Source organism: Mycteria americana, chromosome 3 (assembly GCF_035582795.1).
Source record: "Mycteria americana isolate JAX WOST 10 ecotype Jacksonville Zoo and Gardens chromosome 3, USCA_MyAme_1.0, whole genome shotgun sequence".
Taxonomy (NCBI): Eukaryota; Metazoa; Chordata; class Aves; order Ciconiiformes; family Ciconiidae; genus Mycteria; species Mycteria americana.
The window spans coordinates 66,695,739-66,718,334 of record NC_134367.1 but is presented as its reverse complement, the minus strand read 5'-3'; positions in this window follow the sequence as shown (position 1 = coordinate 66,718,334).

Sequence of the window (22,596 nt, the reverse complement as noted above, 5' to 3'; positions counted from 1 at the left end):
GACTAAATGGTCCAGTTTGAGCCAAGAGAACAGCTACTTACCATGCATCAGAGATGCTGAAGGAGTAACTGCTTAAATGCAGTGGCTGGGTACGAGAGTGTAACATCTCAAACATCAGTTTTGCAAAATTTAAGCTTCCTGGTTTGCAAGGTCAAATCTTGGTGATGTCCAGTCAGCCTTTACGCTCTGCGAGGGTTGTGCCATGTGTAGGTGAGACCTTCTCGGGGTGAAATCGTAGAAGTACGTGCAGAGATCGAGTAATTCACGGCAGTTTCAGTAGTCGTGGAGATCTGCCGTAATGTTCTGGAGGTGAAAAAACTCTTCCACAAGTGTGGCAAGTACCTGCTGGCTCACACGGAGGAGGTGTCTGCCTCTCGGGCTTTTCTGGTTCACATCTACTTAATGAAGTAGTGACAAGCCCTCTATGGGTACAAAGCACCATTACTAAATGCATATCCAAATGAAAGGCCTCTTGTTAACATTGCAGAGGACAGATTTGTAGCTATGTGGCAAAACTTACTGAACCAAAGACCTATGTCGGTTAATGAAGAGCAGAAGGGTTTTAAGTTGCAGCAGGAGGACTGAACGGGGGGTCCTAGGTAATCACAGCATGGTGAAATTTCCTCTCTGAAGTGGTATGATGTCTCTAAGCTGACTTGGTAAAGACAAGCTGGGCAAATAAAGGGTATGTCTGTGGTCAGCACCAAAAAAACCCCTACGGCATCGGAAAGGGAGTAGCACAGATAGGCCTTCGTCTAGGCGATTCAGGGATTCCCATAGCTGTGAGCCAGGTTTGTGACCTGGGACAAGTTTTTGGCAGAGCAGTGAGTAGGAGCAGGCATGTCGGGCAGGAGAAGGCTCAAGGTACATACTAGTTTTGGACAGGGAAACTCCTCTCAACTGTCTTGCCGCTACCATGTATGCTGCCTAATGTCCCTTGCCTGGTCTGGCAGGGGAACTAGCCTGCCACCCTCCCCTGGTACATGCACTGTCCTACTTAGCCCCGTGGTTGTTCATGGGGTCCTGAGGACCTCTCCGCGTGAGGGTGAGGGGTGTCACCAGCCTCTCCACAAGGGCCCTCCATTCCCCGCCCCATGGAAGCGCCGTGGCTCTGCTGGGGTCTGCAGGTCCTCGCTGTGCATCATCAGCCAGGACTTGTCCTGGAGATGCATCTTTCTGATGAGTGCCATTAGTCCACACCAACCGGTCCTGCAAATTCTCTCTGCACGGTCCGATCCTTTGCAGAAGCCTTGGGTTTCATAACTCAAAAATAAGCATCTGTTTTTCTTTCTATATATAGTCCACAGAATAGTTGTGACCATTTCACTCTGAAATTAGCTATTTTAAAGGCCAGGTAAGTAGTTACATTATTCACACAAATTTTGAAAAACTTAACCGGATTTCTGTTCACACCTGGATCTTTTCCATTTATCATACTTTTTCAGGAGTTCCTTTATCAGAACAGATATGATCTCATCCTTAAAGAAATAAACAAGGAAGATGTTAGCAAAACAAGCCACTTTTCACAGCCTTTTATTCTTATTTGTTCATATTTTTTGATATTTTTTTTTCCCTATACAAAGGGCTAGCAACAGTCCCAGATAGCTGACCTTGGCTTACTTGATTTGCAGATGTTCACAAATTGTTCAATCTCACTGAATTTTGATTTAGAACATAAAAGGCACCTTAACACCCAGCTGTAGTAGCATAAATAGCATCACATTTGTATACTTCAAAAGAGATGCACATAGAAAGGATCAAGAGACTCTGAGAAATGTACTAAGACTGTTTTCTACAGAGAAGAAGAATTCCCATAAGCAATATATTTTGGTTTTATGAGTATTGGCCAGTATTTCATTCTTGGTGATCCTTGGAGAAGGCTTTCAATCTCCTTTGAGGTTAAAAAATGAGCATGAAAGTATCAACAATGGAAATAAATGGCTGCATCTAATCAGTATGGTGGTATAGGAGCAAACAAGACTTTCTCGATGGTTACAGACTGGACACTTGAAATCAGGGTCGTTCTCTGAAAAGAGACTCAATTGACAAGAAATGGGAGTAGGTAAAATAGTGCCATTTTACTTAAATTGCTGACACAGAGCGAGCGAGCCATATTCCATTCCATGGCCGTGAAAAAGCGTGAGAGAGAGCTAATGGGAAGAGGTTGTGAATCATTTGGGGATCTTCCTGTCTGAAATATTTCGTACAAATATCTTGTATTATAAACATTCTATTTAGGTACTTTTATGGAAGCATAGGGTGAAAAAGCAAGAATGGGTGAAAAAGCAAGAATTAGTGAAAAAGCAAAACAGTGAAAACTCAAAGTCAGACCTCTGCAGCTCTCCTGCACAACTTCAAAAATGTTCATTCAAGTCCTATTTCAAGCTGATCAAATAGAAATATCCATAACCAAGAAATAAAACCAAACATCCTTTGTGGGAGACAAAATAGACTACTTTGACCGGTTTATTTTATTGCTAGTTGTTACTGTCACCTCTCCAGATAACAGGTTCCTGCTCAGCCTGCTGCTTAAGATGAGTAAAAACTCACCTCTGGGCTCCAGTTAGTTATCTTTCACAAATGCTCTCTCAGAAGAGAGATGAGTCCCTCGTCCTCTCCCTCTGCAGTCCCCATCTGTGGTTTGCACTGGTGCCGCAGTGGTCTTTCGCCTCCCGTCCCCTGTTATTAAAGCCCCTAGCTGAGTGCCCGGGAACATCTGCGCTGCAGCTCCCCTCTCCTCAATGGCTTCGGCTGAACTCAGAAAGCAAGAGATGAAGTGACTTTGGTTCTTCAGCCCACTCTCTCTAAGTAGTTTTGGTCCTACAAGTCACTTAGAATTTTTCCAAAGTAGTGTTATATGAGTCCTTCCAATTTTGAAGACAATAAAAGCTAGGTTTCCCGAAGCATCTTTCTCTGCCCTTAATGTGGAATAATGGCAAGCAGGCTGTTCTCGTCGCAGTTGGTCAGTGAAGTTTGCCAGGGAAAAGTGGTTTAATCAGAAAATGTGAGCTTCTCAGCTCAGAAATGATTTGTGGCAACTGGCTGAACGCAGACTCTTGCAAAGCCCCAAGTATTTTTCAAGTCCTGGGAGCTTCGGTTCCAGAGCAGCACATTTGAAGCTTTTGCAACTACTGAGGGAAAATTGGTGGCATTTGTTACCTTCACTGCTGCTATTCAGAAGTGGGTAGGTGATGAAGTTAAAGGAAATTATATCAATTTCACATAGCTATTGCTGAGATGACAGGCAGTGCACGGATTTTCCAAGGGAATATCATGCGTCTGTGAAAAATATCCGTTTTGTGGGAAGTTGCAAAACACAGAATTATCCACAACCTGGAAATTTTTCCAGTTCTCCATGAGTGTTTACTGCAAAGAAGTTGTTAGCAGTTCTTCCAGGCATTTCTTAACAAAAAAAGGAAACACAACATGTAATCTGTGAGCTGTTACTCATTCTTTGAATAATGGATGCTATTTTTTCTGAAGGCCTCAAGCAATGCACAGGCAAGTTTTCTCAGCGTCTGTAGGAAGGTGGTATAGCAACAGTTGTTGAAGGAGAAGGGATGAAGAAGTCTTCATATCACTTTTGTGGTGTTTACTTCTGAAAAACTGGATTGAGTTTACAAACATCCAGTGGGAAAGTGTTTGCCATCCCTGGGATCTGTCTCCTGCAGTGAGGGAAGCAACAGGCCGGGGATCAGTCTCCTGTTATCGCTAACCATGTGTAAATGCCTGGGTTTGGGGATTTATAATGAGGTCTCAGGAGACAGGTTCTGCTATTACTAATTGCTATTACTCATTTGAATGGGAAGATTGTTTTAGACATCTGTGGTAGGGAACTGCAAGGCACTGCAGAGCTGTACGTGAAATTAAGGAAAGTGGTGGTGTGTGCAATTCCTTGTGCTCAAGTGAGTTTCAGCACTAAGGATCAAAGGTCAAGGCCCCGAGTCCGGCAAAGCATGAGCGTGATGTTCAGCTTGCGCTGAAACCCGTTCCCATCACCCCAGGCCTTGTTTCCCAGTACCGGGACCAGGGCAGCTGCGGCCGCAGCACAGGCACGGGGTTCCTCCAGCCTCCTGAGCACAGGCAGTGCAGCAGGCTTACCTGTCCCTTCCCAGTCACAAGGTGAAGCCCTGCATGGTGCTAGCGGTCAGTTGCTCCATATTGCATGTCTGAAGACATCGCCGATGTTTGCAGTAATTGCGTACGCCCTCCGCTGTAAGCAGCAGGGCAGGCTGAGTTCAGCGCTTGCTGTTCTCCCACCGTCCTCGCTCTTGCAAACAGATGGGCCTCGTGTACAAGTCCTGTCTCAGTTGCATTTAGCTAACAAAAGCAACAATCAAAACCACCGCTGCGTCCACAAAGAATAATGAGGATTAGAGTCTCGTCCAGTGTGCCGGGAGGCTCATTTGCATTCCCTGATCTGGCTATTCCCCATTTTTCCGTTTTGTGAAAGGACCCCCCCAACGTCTTTCTGTCCCTCAGACAAGAGAGCTAAAAAGCTTTCGTTGAGGGGGGGGAGGGGAAGATCATGTTCATCACATCTCCTTTATACATAATTCTTACACATCATACACTTCTGCCACAATTATCATTTAATTTATGCCTCTCCAGAAAAACACACCAGTCGTCTCCGTGGTCGCCCTGTTTATCATCCGCGGCTGCGGGAGCCGGTACCGGCCAGGTGCAAGGACAATGGCTGGCTATTCATTTCCCTGCACCAGCTGTTCCCCTCAGCATGCACCGAGTCTGGGTCCTGCTGATGACAACCCTGTTACGGCTGCTGCTGCTGTGAGTTTAATTTTATTTTAAGAGCTAATCCAGACCGATCATTCTGAAAGCGTGTTTAAGTACAGCGAGAGGTAAGTATATTTTATAGAAAGGTAGATATTATAGAACAGCTTACAGGTCTGTGTGAGCTTTTGGGCTTTTTCCCCCAGGCTCGCAGGAGACGTGGACTGGTATGATTAGATAACGCCAGGTAGTGAATCGCTACCCTGCTATCGGCATCCACCGAATTCTGTGTTCCAGTATATGGGTCAAATCATGACTTAAGCCACCAGTGATAGTTGTCGCGAGTCCAGTACCTGATAAAAGTGGGTGGATGCCAAAGAAGAGCCCGCAGTCCATCTCAGCCCTACAAAGACCGCAGAGCCAGCAGAGCCCATTTCCTTGGATCTGCTTGTGACCACCGCAGTCGGTCTGCACCAGCAGCTTAGAGGTCCTAGGACAACGCTGCTTCTGGCTTTTTGTTACAGGGACCCCCAAGCAAGAAGAGGAGAGGAGAGGGTGCTGGTGTTGAGGAGTTCATAATGAACTGATGGCACGGGAAAGAAAAGAAAATTTGTGTACTAAATGTCACGAGGCCTCTGAAGCCCGGACTGAGAATCCAGATTCCAGTCATTTGCTTTCAGGAGGCTGAAATCCATAGTTTCCCATTTAAAAAGCCAGTAAGACTCTCTTGGTTTTCAGGGAATTTCTGGTTCTGGTTTCAAGTCCTGCTGTTCACCAAAACATTATCTGCGTGGTTTTTAAAAATTCCTTTGAACGAGACGTTTCGTAACAAAGAGGGAGATACAATTTGCAGCTGTATGAAAACAGTGCAAAAAAAAGGAGAAATTAAACTCAGAAAATCTTTTCTTAGCCTTGATGATGTCGTGCACAAATCTCTTCCAACTAATTGTTTTTAAATTAATTTTTCAACTAATTGTTTTACTTCCAAACCTTTTTCATTAATATTAAATGAAGACAAAACCGACTGTCTTATAGCTATGGCAGTTACATTTAACTTACATCAATGGAGATTTTCCTTCCCCTCTTTCTTCTCCCAGCTCAGTCTATTTATAGTATCAGTCAAAATTCCCCACCGAAGAATGTCCTTCTGCCTCTAAGATTTCTGCTTACTTCCCTCCAGCTGCGAGGAGGAATTGGCCAGAACTTTGACCTTTCTCTCCCTACTAATCTAACTTGAGTTGGTAGATGCCAAAGGTAGCTTCGTTATTTCATACTTTTCTAGTTCTATCTGCCGATAGTCTGTCATTCTTTGTGTAGACTCTGGTGTCTGCAGAACAGTACATTCTGTTCTTCTACAGGCCAACAAAACAAGACAAATGGGATGCTGTAAATACAGTAATAAAACCCCCGAATAAATGAAACTTTGAGAGACGTCACTCAAAAATAGCTTCAATTCCAATAGACCCTGTATTAGTGACTCAAAATTGTGTACATAGCCAATTAAACCAGTAGTTCATGCTGAGATACAGAGATGAGGACTGCTGGCTATTTTTTGTCAATATTGACTTCCTTTCCAGGAGATCTGCATTCTCTTCCCAGCCATTCCACATCTTTACGGTGTGATGTTGAGAAAATCATCCTCTCTCTTTGATTTAAAATTTCCCATTCATTAGAATACGGACCGTGATATGGCTGTCCTTTGTAAAATGCCTTGAAATCCATGGATGAAGTCAAGCCTTACACTGAAAAATCACCAGCAGTATGCATTCACAGAGCAAATTCTAAGAGCCTCAGAATGCTATCCTGAAATTATACAAAAATTACATACATTAATTCAGGAGTGTTCTAGTTAGATAAAGCTGTCTGAAAAGGCCACATTCCCAGTTCACAGACAATTATCCTTTTTTTTTTTTAATTCAGTTTTGGCCCAAATCATACCAAACTCAGAAATTATTAATATTTCCTGCAAATGGAAAGCTCCAAGGGAAAAAAATAAAATAATCAGAAATACCAAGGAAGGATGGCTTCCAAAAGAAATTACATTCCCAAGTGAATCCTGCATTCTCGACAATGGGTGCCTTGGGTGGGGGGTAAGGAGGAAAAGAAAATTGGTCTTGCAGGATGCCTGAAGAGAACCAGACACGGCTTGTGTAAATTACTGTTCCTCTTCTTTTTGTGTTTTAACCCTAACGCTTAGCCAAATTCAAGGTTCTGTAGTCATATTCTGTTAGGAAGATAAAGTAATGATAAGAGAGGCGGGTGTCTTTGACACAGCTCCACTTGTTTACAAATAATGTACAAAATCTTGTTTCCTTGAACAAGGCAGAAACCAGCAAGCTGGAGACAGCTTCTCAGAAGGGGGTCTGGCGTGGCCAGCCACCAGCGCTCGGCTCAGCAAGATCCCAGGAGATTTTCCCAGCACCATCTTCCCCGTGCTTATTCACGCCGTAACTTATGCTTGGCTTTACCTCCTGCCTCTCAGGTAGCAGGTCCTCCTGGGCTGCTTGCACGGAGGCACTGTCCAGGCACCAATTGTGGCACCTTGAGGTCTCTCTCAAAGCCCCTGCTGCTGGGCACAGCATCGAATTAACAGAGTCCCCCTTGGATAATTTCAGAGAAAAGTTGAAAAAAAGCTCTCAGGGCAATCTGAAAGCTCAAAAAGGAGAAGAGAACCCCCAATGTACTTTCGTCACCACAGAAAAATACCATTAATGTGAGGGCATTTTTTACTCTGGGCCTGGCTGCTGCTTTGACCATCTGAGATTGGTGATTTTCAGGAGCAGACTCCTTTGGGTAACAATTCAGTACTACACTTCTGCCACAAGAAGAAGTTGGGATGACGTGGGCAGGATGGAGATGGGTAAAGGTGATAAATAACTTAACACAAAGGTGGTACACAGATGCCAACAGCATCTCCGCTTGGCACAGCCATTGCTGCCAGACTCAATCTCCTTGCCATTCCTCTCACAGGCTGAAAGGCCTCTCTTGCTATAAGAAGTAGAAGCCTTTTTTTCAACTCCCAAAGGAAAAGTGGATCGTGTGTCACAGACTCTCACACCAGGAAATGTGCATGAACTCAGTGTAAATGATAATAATGAAATTGGAGTATATATGTCATTTCCTGCTGGAATTTTGCTGGAAAAAATGCTGGAAAAAATGCTGCTGGAAAATTTTTTCCTGCTGGAAAAAATGCTGCTGCAAAAAATCTGCTACCAGTTAGGAAGGAGGAACTAGAAAAAAAATTGAGAGGTCTTTTTAATTGTCTAATTTGCCATCATTCCTTGGTTTCTCCAAGTGAGGCTGTGGGCTTTGGGGTAGATCATTAAGGCTCCTTCCCTCTTTTCTGTAGTATAGACCTCTGCACTACAGAAAAGAGAAGCTGGCATTGGAACCTGTAGGGATGCCATGAGCTCTAGCAACTCGAGCAAATTCGTAGAGATTTTATGGAGGATAGCCCCAGGCACATGATCAAAAGAGCAGAGAGAGTGAAGGTGATGTTCAGTCTTTGGAAACACTGAGAATAACTGAAGCTTCTTGGAAGAACTGAGCCTTTTTTCTAAGTTCCCTCATCGCTAATGAGCAAGAGTACTTCTGTCAGGTATTGAGTTTAGATTTAGATTGGAGTGTTGTTCACTACTCTGTTACAAAAGTCAAATAGATTTAATGTCCAGACCTGTAAATCCTCTGCAGCGAAATGGAAAAAATGAAGTTACAGAATGAAGACCAGTTAATGGGAGTGTACGCATGAATGGCCTGTAGGGCTCTCTCATTAACTGCTGTGCTGATTTATATTGTTGTCATCACAATCTTTTTGTATTATGTTTCATTATATTTAAAGAATATTGTTACAATTAGATTGAAATTTATCTTCATGGGAGGCATTGCCCTCACTGAAGGACAAGCACGATATTCATGGGCAACCTGTAATGCAATTTGCCACCTACAGCTGCCAGCTCGCATCCACTGGATCTTCATCACGATGCACAGGGCCAGCCCAGAATCTGGGGAACAGTTAACAAGGTGATTTCAAAACACTCACATCCGCACTAAGCCTTCAGGTGAAAGACAAACAACCACCTCTGTGCAGGACTGAGGAAGGGAAAACCCAGGCACCTCCCTTCCTGGTTCAGGAAGGGTTGAAAGCAGCTGCTTCTGCTGGGGTTCATGCTCACGCCGCCGAAAGCAGCCGGAAGACGGCCTGCCCAGGGGGATGTGTGCACGCATTGCAACTAATCGCACTCAGACTGCAAAAACAAAGACCAATTAATCATCATTTCACCTTGCCAAGTGAGTGAATACTAGTACCCTCGTCTTACGTACAGGAAAAACGAGTCATCAAGATATCACAGAAAGAGCTGGAGCCCGTGCCAGGACCAGGAAACAGGTATCCAAACTCTCCAGTTTGCTTTCACCCCGCTTCTGTCAGGCAACAAAATTGCTTTCCCATGGAGTCAGACTCGAGCTGGCTCCTTTGGAACAGGGGAAGGCAGCAGCCAACCTGTCCTGATGTCCCATGGATCATCATGGGCAGCAGCACCCTGCTCTTTGCTAGGAGCACATTGCAGTTCCTAACTTTTGGCTTCTCGGAAGTTGTTCTTTCTTTGTTGAGAGGAACTGGGGTCTCGAGGAGCTCCATGCAGCAGTTCTAGGGGCTTCTGGTTGTTTCTATAGTAGCAAAATAGCAGGCACAAAAAATAAAAGTGACAAGCTTTGAAGACCAACTAATGTTTCATTTCCATTTAATTTTCAACATTTCATCTGTGTGAATACAAACACAGGTGCGGATTAAAAGCTTCTAATTAAAAAATAAAACCAATAGCCTGGACTTCCCTTAAACTCAGAGGCGTCACAGGAGATGCTTCACGGGTCCCATAGCTGACTCAGTCCTTTTCAAAGGCAGGCCAGTACAAACTGCTTGCTCCTGTTGTTATAACTCAGTTCATCCTATAGACTCACAGCTTGTAGGCCCATGAGACTGCCTGTCTTGAAATAAGTACGCAGATATTGTTCAACTTGCAGCCCTTTCCTCTTACAACAGAACCAAGAAAGAAAATATGATAAATAAATAAACCCCAACATCAAACTTAGCAGAGAAAACAAGATGCTTGGCCAAACCTAGCTCTCTGGGGGAGCTGACAGTTGATTTACCCTACTAACACATCAGTAATTCTCCACGCTACAAAACAGCTATGTGGTTCAGCTTGTTCGCTCTCAGGGCTGGTGCTGAAATCCCCTAGCCACATACTCAGGAAGGGATCCTTTTATCAAAAAAGCTTTGCTCTTTGCACCGCAAGTATTGTACGTAGCTGATATTGCCCTTCCATTACACTCTTGAATGGGATTGACTGTAGTGATGTGGCAGCAATGTGCTGACAGCAGAATGTAGCCCCAGTTTGATGGGATAAGGCAAACACACAGATCTGGGCACTTGCATTCGGGAGCGCTAATATCAAGGTGTGGGTCTCTGTAGATATTACTAGCTCAGTGGCAAAACTCTGCTGATCCAAATTCAAGAGACTCGTGTCAAGGAGGACATTGTATTAGGACACTGGGAGAAAAGGAAAGAAGAGTGCAGAGGCTGAAGTCGCTGGCCCAGCAGCAGCAATTAGAGGTCCCCATAGTTCTGAGGTTACATACACCAGCAGGGACTCCAGCTGTATGGGAAAACAAAAGTGCGGTAGAGCAAAAGGAATATGAGGAAGAGACAAGGATTTGAACCTGGCTGGAGAAGTCCATCTCTAGACAGACCCAGCGTGAGTGAAGATGGTCTTTATATGCACAAGGATAGAGGGGACAGATTTTGTGCTTGCAGCTGGTTGGGGAAGGCAATAAGCTCTGCCCCTTTCTTTCTGGAAGGTAAAAGGACACCCTGTTCTGCATTTAAAAAAAAGTAAAACAGGAGAATTTCCACACTGGAAATTCTTACACCACCTGTGCAAATACCTTTGTATCCATTGGCAACAAATCTGGAAAGTCCATCTGCTTCCAACCAACACACCGACACCCACTGGTCCAACCTCACATGCTCTTACTCTATGCCCCCTCATTTTACCAGATCATAGAAGGGGAGGAGGAGGGAGAAATCCAGCAGATTTACTCTAATCCCTGAATGCAGCTTTGGATCTGCTTTGTATGGTCTCTGACCTACCCCCTTGTCTATGTAAACAATACCCTGTGCTGAACCAGCGACTGTACTGCCCATGGAGAAGAAAAAGGAGAGGAGAAATGGTAGTGAGAAACAGAGACAGTATATAGTTTAGGTAAGCATAATATAATAATGGCAGAGTTTGCATTTTATGCCAAAAAATCCCACCAGTTTGCTTTGCTTTCTTACTAGAACTTGCTGAGGTTAAGAGGCAGAGAGTAATTTTACAGACTCTGACGTGTTTAGCCAAATGACAGAGCAAAAAGCTTGGGAAACACCTTTCACATTTGAATGTACAAAATAATACATCTTGTGGTTTTTTTCATCAGCCTGGCTTTCTACATGCATAGGATTAAAATGTAAATCTTTGCCAAACATAAGGAGTTTTTAAGCGTGTTAATCACATAGCCCTTTTTACAGTGTGCGAAGTGATTTGGAATCATTAGGGAGCATTAATACCTTGTGGGGAGAGTTCCAGGTTAGAATACTGCAGTTTGCAGCACTGCTAAGATATAAATCACTTCAGCTATGGTGGAATGTGATGATTTGAAACCATCGTGTTTGGAAATGGAAAAAAGATGTGATCTTGAAAGATTTAAACTGCTTTGAATATGCTGAGCCCAATCCTACAGCTCTGATTGAGACATATTCAACAAACATCAAAGTACAAGCTGCAAGATCAAATACTTTCTGCTGGAAAACTTCCAGTAAAACTTACCCTCTCTAGCTCTGCATATATTTAGAAACACTGGGCCTAATTGCACAGCAGTTTGCACTTGGTGTAATCACCTGCTGTTGTGCAAACTGAGCATAAAACACCTTTTCTGATCTAGTAATAATTGTACATCATTTTGCCATCTTTGTGACGTGCAAAGCCACAGTAAACAAATGCTTTGTTCTGCAAGGAGAAAGAAGTTGGAGAGACAGTGTTCTTGCTTCCATGAGATTGCCAGGCTATAATAAGCAGAAAAAGATGGCAAGATGAAGGGCATCCACAAAATTGTGGAAGTTACATAGAATGGAAGTAGAAAAAAAATGGAAGCGCAGCAGCTTCATTCCTACGAGCAACATCAGCTGGAGAGTAGGAAAACATTATCATCTTTACCACCTTGTCCTCTAACCTTGCTCGCAGGCAGTCTTGAGGACTGGAGGGAAAACACAGCTTGCATCCAGTTTATGTATTATTTATGCTGGACCTGCACTGTTTGAGACCTAGTACTGTGCTAATACGAAATTTTAAGAAAAGAAAGCTCTAAAAAGGATTTAGGAACAAACAGCTGTCAATTGTTGATGCATTTGAGACCTAGTACTGTGCTAATATGAAATTTTAAGAAAAGAAAGCTCTAAAAAGAATTTAGGAACAAACGGCTGTCAATTATTGATGCTCAGTAAGATGTAATTAGTGACACTGGATCAGATGGGATGCGTTTAAACATTACACTCGCTTCCAAAAGCCATTGTGTATCCAGAGAGAAAAGAGTAAAACGCATTTCTAAGTCCACCAAATTTCTAAGCACACCAAAATCGTTTTTCTTCTGAAGAAGTTTCCCTGCCTTTTGCCATGACTTAGTTCAGCAGTAAGGATGGTATGAGAGAGCAAACTGAACTTGTATGTGCAGGTTCTGAGGAGTTGCATGTTTAGCTTGATTAATTGCAAAAGATATCTGACCTTTTTTGGAGGAGCTCAGTTGCTACCTCTGCCTCGTAGCAAGCCTTTGCAAGTCTGGAGGGGAGTGGTGACATGTGCTCTGCCTGCTTTCCATGGAGCTCCATTCAAGCTTGGACGACAAACAGTGTTTTCCAGGTTGCTGCAGTCCTTCTGCCATCTGCATTTGCACCGCCAAGATCCTGCCAAAATGATTGAGCACGAGCCCTTCTGAAGGCGAGGACGGAGCGTGCTACCAGGAACAATTCATACATGGATCCAGTGAGACCCTGCTTATCCATCTTCCTCATGGAGGACTTGTATGTAGAAATGCTTATCAATATGGAGATAATGCTTATCAATATGTATATATGCTCATACGTACAGCACTTACATAATATGCTCTAGACTGAAGTTAAACAGTCTAGAATTATAAATGACACCTTCCATGCAGCCTTAATTCAGTTCCTTGTGTATGTGCAATGGAAGATAACTTTTAATTAAATGTTGTTCTTTTTTTTTTTTTATTTTCACAGGGATCTTGTCATATGGTGAGAACAGTGATAAGAAAAAGAAGCAAGATTGGGAATTAATGAGGCTCCTTGCTTCATTTGCTCCACCATGTAGGAAATGAAACTTCTGCAAAGAGCAAAGGCAGGAGACTGCAGGAGAGAGCATGTCTTTTGGAATAAAGCAAGTGAATATTACAAAATAAAACTCAGTCATGTCCCTGCTGCTGCTACAGACTTCCTCCCTGACCGTAACCACAGTTCCCTCAGTCTGCTTCACGGACAGTGAATCGACAGTTTAGACGTGACAGGGCGGAAAAGAAGCATGCGGGTCAGTATAACGTGGGCCGACATTAGAGCGCCTGGCGGCTTTGAAAATCAGAAGAGACCAAGTCTTTGTAAGAGTAGGAAGGCACAGAAACAGGACATGACACCCAGTAGGATTAGGTACCTATTAATATCCTAACTCTATGTGATATGATATCGTTCTTCCATAATAGAAAATTTGCATTTGGCAAAATGCCCCTTGGGACAGTTTTTAAGCTCCAACACGTGAAACACCCAAGTTTTCTGAAAGACCAGTTACTCTACTTGAAAACAACAACAGAAAGTACTTCCCCAATTTTTCTTCCTGTTACCACCGGTAGGTTAAATTACTTCATTTCGGAGGTGAGCCAAGGAAAAGCTTAGCAGCTTGTCAGAAGGAATAAACTAAAGATTTGAAAGCATCCGTATAGTGATCCTGACCAGGAAACGGCTGTGCATCGAGGGAATCGGTCATCCACAACACAGCGAACCTGAGCAGTCCCAGGCCCGTGCCGTGCCATGCCGCACGTGCAGCGTGGCCTCCAGCCTGCGTTGTGCTGCACAGATCCTTTGGGCACGGGGCAAACTCAGGCACCTCGTTTATACCAAGCTCCCGCTTGGTACCAGCGATTATGCCACCCACCTTCATCTGAAAGTGCAGCGAGAAGTTCTCCTGCAAACATCCTTTAGGAATAGAGTTGTTTTCTTGTAAGAAAATTGTTTAATAGCTCAAAGGACCGAAAAGGAGGAACGTCTCCTTGGAGGGATCTGCCATGGGAAAATCCATCTGGAACCTGTCCAATGCTGCACAAACGCGGGGTGCCCAGCATCTGAAGGAACATAAGAACACTATCTATGTTCCTCTCTTTATTCTATCCTATTAAAATGGCTATTTTATTAATCTACTTGTTGTTGGACCTTTCTTACTGAGATCCAGAAAGAGCCCCGCACCATCTTTCTCTCTCTCCATCTCTCTCTCTCTCACCTCACCACCACCCCCGGTGCAAAACAATGTCTTCTATGGATTTTTTTTAAAACTTTTGGCTACATTTGTGGGAAACAAACTCTGACAGGAAAAAATTATTTGGAAAGCTACTAAACGTAAGTTTAGATGATACCATCGTTTGCACCATTACATCAGTAAAGCAGATGTTCCAGTCAGGACTAGGTTAGTGGTGCATAACGTGCATGGACAAATTCAAAGAAACAATACTTACTCTGGAGAGTTTCCACCAAAAAGTCCTGGTGCTATCTGGAAAGCCACAGGGATGGGCTCTGTGATCACATGCCTTTACAAGAGCTTTTTCTAGGATTTATGGGCTAAGACCTCTCAAAAGGTGATTTTATTTACCCGTTATGCAAAGATGGAGATATTTTGCAATATAACAGGTAGGATTATGCTGCTTGGGCTTTAGGGGATGGAAGAGAGAAAGGAGGAATGTAAGTGTGTTTGATTTAAATGTTTACCCTAGAGATATAAACTAAAACGAAAAAATAGAGACCTGGAAAATGGACCGCTGTTGTTACAGAGGCACACTCACACTTTACTTTCTCCAACGAGGGCAGAGACAGTCACCCTTTTGGACAGTCACCCAAATGCCACATCTCAGAGCGCTGGGAGCTGGAGGCAGCATGCCAACCCCTCATACTGCGGACCGCCGAGTGAGGAGGAGCTAGGCAGGCGTTTCCCAGGTGGAGACGGCAGTGTCCCCGGAGCAGAGCCCCACCTCACAACCATGGGCAGGACTGGGCTGAGCACCCAGCGGGACCTCCGGCTCACTCAGCAGTTTCAGGAGTTTCAGCAAGCCTGGGCTTCTCCCCCAGGACTGCTGCCTTCCCACAGCCGGGTACCAGGTTGCCCAGCAGCCTTCACGCCTGTACTACCCCAGTGAACCTTTAAACCTGAAACACATCTCATGCCAGGTATATTTTTTTAAACAGTAATGTTAACGGGTTAAAATGGTAATATAAACCTTTCTCATGAGACAAATGTATCTAGAATATGATTGTATGTCCAAGCTGTGGCCTTGGTACCATCTGGTCAATGGTATGGTATCACTACCTACTGCGGTCATGAAGCCACACGATCATGATGTTAAGCCTGAGTGGCTCGCAAACTACCTGTGCTGGGGGTGGGAACGTGCATAAATAGTGACTGCAGTGATGATACCTGTGATTTTCACACTGATTGCCCCCTTGCTTCTATAGCCATATACATGGCTTGGTCGCATGTGAACTGCCCCATTGACTCCTAAACATTTGCAAAAATAAAGGTCATATGAAATGCAGAAACATTCTTACAAATTTGATGAAAAAAAAATTTATTTCTCTTGTGGCCTCACCTTAACCATAGAATACCCTCAGATTTTAGATTTAGTAAAAACCTTGCCCTTGTATTGCAGGCAGTGGCTTGGAAATATGACCCATTCAGAGCCAGAAAAAAGGAAGGCAAAGGAAAAGCACCTCAAGCATTCTTTACAAAAGCACTTTCCAAAACCTCATCTTTACATCAGCCTCTCGATATTTTCGCAGCCTGACTCATAAAATGCTGAGTGTGTGTGGGAGAGGTAGAGTGGGAGTGAAGGGATGGCACTGCCATTTTAAAAATGATTATAAATAGATAAAATGCCAACGGTCTGCATTTTACCCTCAAGACATCATTAACTGGCCAAGATTATTGCCATCGTCTATAACTAATAATGCAAAGATGATTAGTTTTGTTTCTTAAATCTAAAGAAAGTGTCATAAGGCTTGACAGCAACACATGCAGCTTGCAAGGTACAGCTCAAGTCAGGATTTTTCTAGGCAGTTTCAGTGATGTTTCTTTTTTTGCTTAAAATGGAGATTATCAACATAGCAATTTAAAATATGTGCTTGCATGATCACTAGCAGTCTGGCTTGCAATAAAACAAAAATTCACAGTATCATTTACTTTGCACTGTTTATACCATTTACTTCCTCTTGCTTCTGCTGAAGTGAATTGGTTTCGTTTTCTCTTCTGCAGAAGCCCAGGGCAGGTTTCACCCCTGGCTGTCACCCACCACCGCATCTTGCCAGCGCTCAGGCTGCAGACCGCGGAGGGGAAGGTCTGACTTAGACATCCAAATGCAAAGCCTGCTGTCTTTGGCTGTTTGAAAAATGTAACGGAAGCGTGTCGGGTACAGGCCTAAACTTAGTGATGACAGTGGGACTGTGGTATTGCCATTTTTGTAACCCTTCATTCTCTTTTGGCCACATATTGTTATACTTTTAAGACGAGATGTGTTCAGTAATGTCAACAAAGCTGTCAAGAGCCTTACTAGGGTGCACATCTATGAATGGGGTCCCAAGCATGATTGGGAGCTCTTTTTCTCACTGTGCAAGGTATTTGAGAGGGAACCAAGCTGATGCATGCTACAAACTTATGGGTCCCTTCCAACTTGAGATATCCTATGATTCTATAAACTGCCAAACGTGTTTATAGAGAAGAAAACAATTCTGAGAAGTCCCACTACGGCAGTTCCCCTCTATCAGGCCAGCTGGCTGGGCTTGCTTGAGTGTAATACAATACAAATGTAAGCACACAGAGCGTGCATTGTTTTCCACAACACAAAGCAAGAGACAGGTTAGGGAATCCCACCCTTGGCTCTGAGCAAACCGTTCAACCTGGGTGTTGCTAAGACAGAAGCACAGACCAACTTCCCAAGGAGCCTGAGGCACAGTTTTTTACACAGTGATTTCTCTTCGTCTGCTGACGTGTTTTGCAGCACACCACGTGCCACGCAGGGGGTAAGCACGCAGGGCCTGGCAGCAACCTGTGCTCACCTGCTGCAGATGCTCCCGCGCCCTTCAAGCCAGAACCATTTGCCAATATAACGAAAGGTCTCTTAGTGGACTCTTACAAAGAAAATTACAGACATTTCTGTGTAGGGCTGAGGACTACTCAGTGTCCATGCTTCCCAGCACGGATCCTGGGGGAGTTTAGGCATGAATGTGTGCTCATCCCCTGCGGACGTAAATCTGAGACAGGCAATTTGGTGTTCAGCGCAGACAAGGTGGCAATGCCTCTAGGTATATGGAGGCTTGCATGATTTTAGGTTCCCAGCAAAGTTTTCCAGTCAAACCTTAGATGCCTGTGGACTTGAAGCTACCTGAGTACCTTGCAGATGTTATAAATCACATACTTTAATTTAGGTACTCAAATACCACCGAAGGTACCTGTAATGCAATTATTTCCATCTTTGGATCTTGACTTCTGTGTCAGCTGCTGCATAGAGCTGAACTCCTGCTGAACAGTGGTGTCTTCAACTGCTGTTGCTTTTGTGTCTTTTTTTTTCCTAAGAAAACTGAAAGTAGATTTCCAAGAAAATCATGCTGTGCTCCAAAATACAACTTTATAAAGGAAGCTTTTTAGCACGTTAGCTACAGAGACAGACCAAGGCCTCTTGACTAATAAAGACCTGGCAATAATACGTCTTCTATCACCAAAGCTTCACAAAAGACCTAATTGTGCAAGATATGAACTCTCAATTATTCTAATGTGATCTTCTGTGGCATTTAGCAGACTTAGCAAAGACCAGAAAATGCAGGTCAGTATATTCCCATCCAAGCATAATTGTAATTTACTGAGTGTTTCCCCACTGGGAAAAAAATAGCCAGGTTTTCAGTACATGTTGTACCAATATGTATGCATAATATGCATATGCAAATACATGGTACATACTATTGTCCTCCCTGGAGAACAGCTTTAAGCATGGCAAGGTGGCCTTAAGACTCTTAGTGTCATTCAGCTTACAGTGGTTGTGCAGGAATAAGCTCCAAAAAGGAGCAAGGTCATGGACATAATGCTGCTGTATTTGTGAAAATGCTGTACTGGAAAATGCCCAGGTCTGACTCTAAGCGTTTCTCTGAAAGGAGGTTTGATCTGGATCTGATCTGGCAAGACTGTGGAGCATGTTTGTAGATCACCCTACTCCCTCCCCAAGTACCAGCCTGGTATTTAACCTCCCTGAGTCGCTCAGGTGCTCTGGCGGAGATAAGCATAATCTGCAACGACATCTAGGCTGCATCGCAAGATAATGCTTCTTCTGGTGCGTTATTCAAAATACCTGCCAGGAGACTAGCTTCAGCTGCTTAAATATGCAACTACAGTGCATTTATGGCTAAAGCTGTACTGAGAGTGGCAGAACTAAACTGAACTGCCACCCTCAGGAAAACTTTATTAGAACAATTTCACATTAAGCAGTTTATGTAACTAGATCTTAAATACACCAGCTTTCTAGAAACACTGTCAGGCACTTACCCTTAACTAACCCATTCAGCTTTTTTTTTTTTTTTCTTAAAAAGGAGTACCTGGAAATATTGACCATACAGATTCCTGGAAATCATTCCACTGGAGCAAGTCTTCAACCTGCTATTGATTTTCTTGGAGAATGCCATTTCAGATCAAAACGCTGAAGATATCTTGCCTTGAAAATCAAATCCTTATGACATCTAAGTTGGTATGCGTGCTGGACCTTTGAGCAAAGGCAGACCGTTGTTATTTAGTGTCACCTGTAACAATAACAGTCTTGACTTGAATACTGTCCGCATGTACTGGAGAGCACTAAGCAGTTCTTTTGTCCTTGTCTTTTTCTCTGGTACATAATAAATGCACCAAAGGGGACAGTTTGGGTCTTTTTCATAAGCTTAATGGACAGTTTCCAAAGTAAAAATTGAGTGGTCTGTAGGGAAACAGAAGAAAAACAATATTTTGGCATATATCATCATCTTTTGGGTTGTAAAACAAAGTATGTCTTACTAACTTTTGTCCTGAAAGATATTCAGGCTTAAATATGTCACTGGGTCACCAAACTGATATTCTTCAACCTAGCCAGATCACCTGTTCCAAATAGCTGTCAGAGCACTGAAACATATTTTTTGGTCTAGGGGGTTCCTTTTTCTTCAAATTGCTTTGTTCATATTTAGTTCTACCTTTCGTGGCTGGCTTTGGAATTAATTGCTGTCCTGGTTTCAGTTGAGATAGAGTTAATTTTCTTTATAGTGACTGGTATGGGGCTATGTTTTGGATTTGTGCTGAAGACAGTGTTGATAATACAGAGATGTTTTAGTTGTTGCTGCACTAGTCAAGGACTTTTCAGCTTCCCGTGCTCTGCCAGGTGCAGAAGAAGCTGGGAGGGGACACAGCCAGGATAGTTGATCCAAACTGACCAAAGGGCTATTCCATACCATATGATGTCATGCTCAGTATATAAAGCTGGGGAAGAAGAAGGAAGGGGGGACATTTGGAGTGATGGCGTTTGTCTTCCCAAGTCACCGTTACATGTGATGGAGCCCTGCTTTCCTGGAGATGGCTGAACACCTGCCTGCCCATGGGAAGTAGTGAATTAATTCCTTGTTTTGCTTTGCTTGTGTGCGCAGCTTTTGCTTTACCTATTAACCTGTTTTTATCTCAACCCTCAAGTTTTCTTACTTTTGTTCTTCCGATTCTCTCCCCCATCCCACCGAGGGGGAGTGAGCGAGCAGCTGCGTGGTACTTAGCTGCCGGCTGGGGCTAAACCACGACAATTGCTTTCTTATACACCAGAAAAAAAGATCCATTACAGACCAAACGTCCCATATTTGCTTGAGAAGGACACGAACAAGAACAGGAATTTTGCAAAATTATTGACTTTGCCAGCTTCCAAAAGAAATGCATGTGGGGCTTTTTTGCTTTTTTTTAAGTCCTTGAAACCATGATTCCCACCATGCAACTTCAAGACAGAGGATTTTCAGGCAACACTGAACATGAATTATGTTGCAGGATGTAGACCAAACCTTTAGGACTATTCTTTTATACTAGGTGGAGGCGATAGAAAGATATCATTAATGGTTAGTGTTTTGATATGGAGCCATAAGGCCAGTCCTGTGGCATGCATTGGTTCATGCTGCATCACCTTAGCAAAGGCTCTGCAGCTGTTCAAACATGCTTCATAGTCACTTTGTGCTGCTGGAGTAGAAGAGAATCTCACCCTATTTCTGAAACATCCAACTATTTTTAAATAAAACTGCTAAGTATCAGTGGCAATATAATCAATTTTCAGCATGTAAGAACTTCCTGCTCCTCTTACTCTTGTTCTTTCATTCAAGTGTTTTTTGTGACAAACTAAGTAAAGATAACCAACTTTACACAGATATGAATGGCAAAAGTGACATTGCTGTCAGTAAGAGAAATCCCTTGAAGCAGAAAGAACCTCCAGCAAAGCTTTGGAGGGGAGATGAGAAATGAGCAAAACACAACATGCATTTTCAAAATTCATTCCAATATGAGGCAGGCATGGGAAAGATAATATCACATACATTTCAACCCATCCTTTGCTCAAGTTCCCAGCAAAAACCTATGCTCACAAGAGAAATAGCTGTGAAGTTTAAGATGGTACTACCCCTCGCCAGAGGTTATGCAAACCTGCGCCTCAGCGCCTTCACAGCTTAGTCAAAACTGCTTTGAAAAGCACATTTATCTCCAGTCACTGGATTTTGCATGGAAAACAGCTGAGGTGAGTGCATACATTCCAGTCCATCAGTTTCTCTAACAGTCCCTGCTGAAGACATACAGTGGTAACATCTTAAATTGTACCAGCTAGATTTGCCTGGAGCTCATCTAACCTCTTCTTCAGGGTTCCACCATGCTCTCAGAGCTTACGTAGATGGAGACTGAATTAGCTAAGCTACTCTTTCACTGATTTCCCAGCATTATGATAGGCAGGTAATCGCTCTACTGACCACTCTTTTATGCTGTTGTCCAAGATCTCTGTATCTTCCTACTTCCCAGCAGTCAGGAGAATAACTTGCTATTTTGAAATCACTGGTGCTCCTGGCTGACCTACAAACTTCCTTCAGACCATGGCTGGTAGGGTCATGAACCCACCACAGGGGACTGCTGATTGTCCTACTGTTTACAAAAATAGGTAATGCCTTCCCCATAGTTAGCTTTTCTATTATTGTGTCAAGTGCTCCAGGAACTACATCTTGTGTCCAGGCCATTTGCTGCGGTAATTATTTCCTTAACAGAGGCGTGGTCCCACGCATGTGAAGCAATGTTAGTATTCGATTTTGTCTGGAAAAAAAAAATTTAGAAACAAAGTCATCAGCGCTTGTATATAACCTGAAGTGAAGAAGCGTACACATTTCTGGGGCCAGTAGACACATTAAGCATTGCACCGAGGGCAAGTTCTTGGATACACATCCTTGTTCATGTTGTTCCTCTTTGCTTTCAGAAACAGAGGGAAAACGAATCTCAACTCCCCCAGGCAGCACACAGTCACACTCTCCTCTGGTTGTTACAAATTTGTTTTAGCTCCAAGTTTCTCTCTCTCTTTCTACACGCTATTCCCAGAAACCCTGAATACATTTATTAGCATTGGTAAGAGGATGAATCCAAAATGAGACACAAAGGTCTCTTCATAGTCCCATCTCAGCTCCAACCCAGCACCGAGCCTTAAATTTACTGGTACCTAAATTTTCAAGATGGAGGCGCCTTCAGTGCTTTAAAGAGCTGTCGTGAACACGCACAAAGAACTATATCCTGGCTGGGGCAGGCTGGTGCCCTCCCATACCAAAACTGGCATCTCAAACAATCACAAAGGACTTGGTATCTGTCAGCATACTCAGGCTATCCTGTGAACCCAGACAATGACGCAGGCTGTCAACAAAATAGAGGCGAGGAAAACACAACTGTGGTTATCTCATAATGCAGAGCTGTCTGGTCTCACCCCCAATGCAGAAGGCTTGGCCTCAGTCCTCCTTCTTTCCACCTGTGGGGCACAGGGGTGCAGGCACTTGTCAGCTCAGGTCTGGAAGCAGAATAGATGCGGTAGAGTGACAGGGCACTGGAGCCAGTCAGCTGTGCTGAGCTCCTACTCTGCTTCTGAGCTCCAGCTGGCTTGGACCCAAACAGCTCAAGTTTCTCTGCATATCACTTCCCTGCTCTCCAGATTCTGGGGCCAGCACAGGCAGAGGCATCCCAGATCTGTTTGCACACAGGATTTGAGTTGTTTTCCTGTTGTGCGAAGCAGAGCAAACAAAGATGAAAGGGGCAGCAGCTGGAATTACACAGCTTTGTAGAGACTCCATAACCGTGCGTGCATTTCCTGTATCTGGAAATAAGAAGACACTTTTCAAGCATTTTGCACTTGTAAAAGGCTGCTAAGTAGAGGGAAATTCACCCATCCTGCAACTTTAAGATCTGCAGCTGCAGAGCGGAAGCACAGAGCAGTAAGCAGTTTGCTTACCCACTGCTGCGT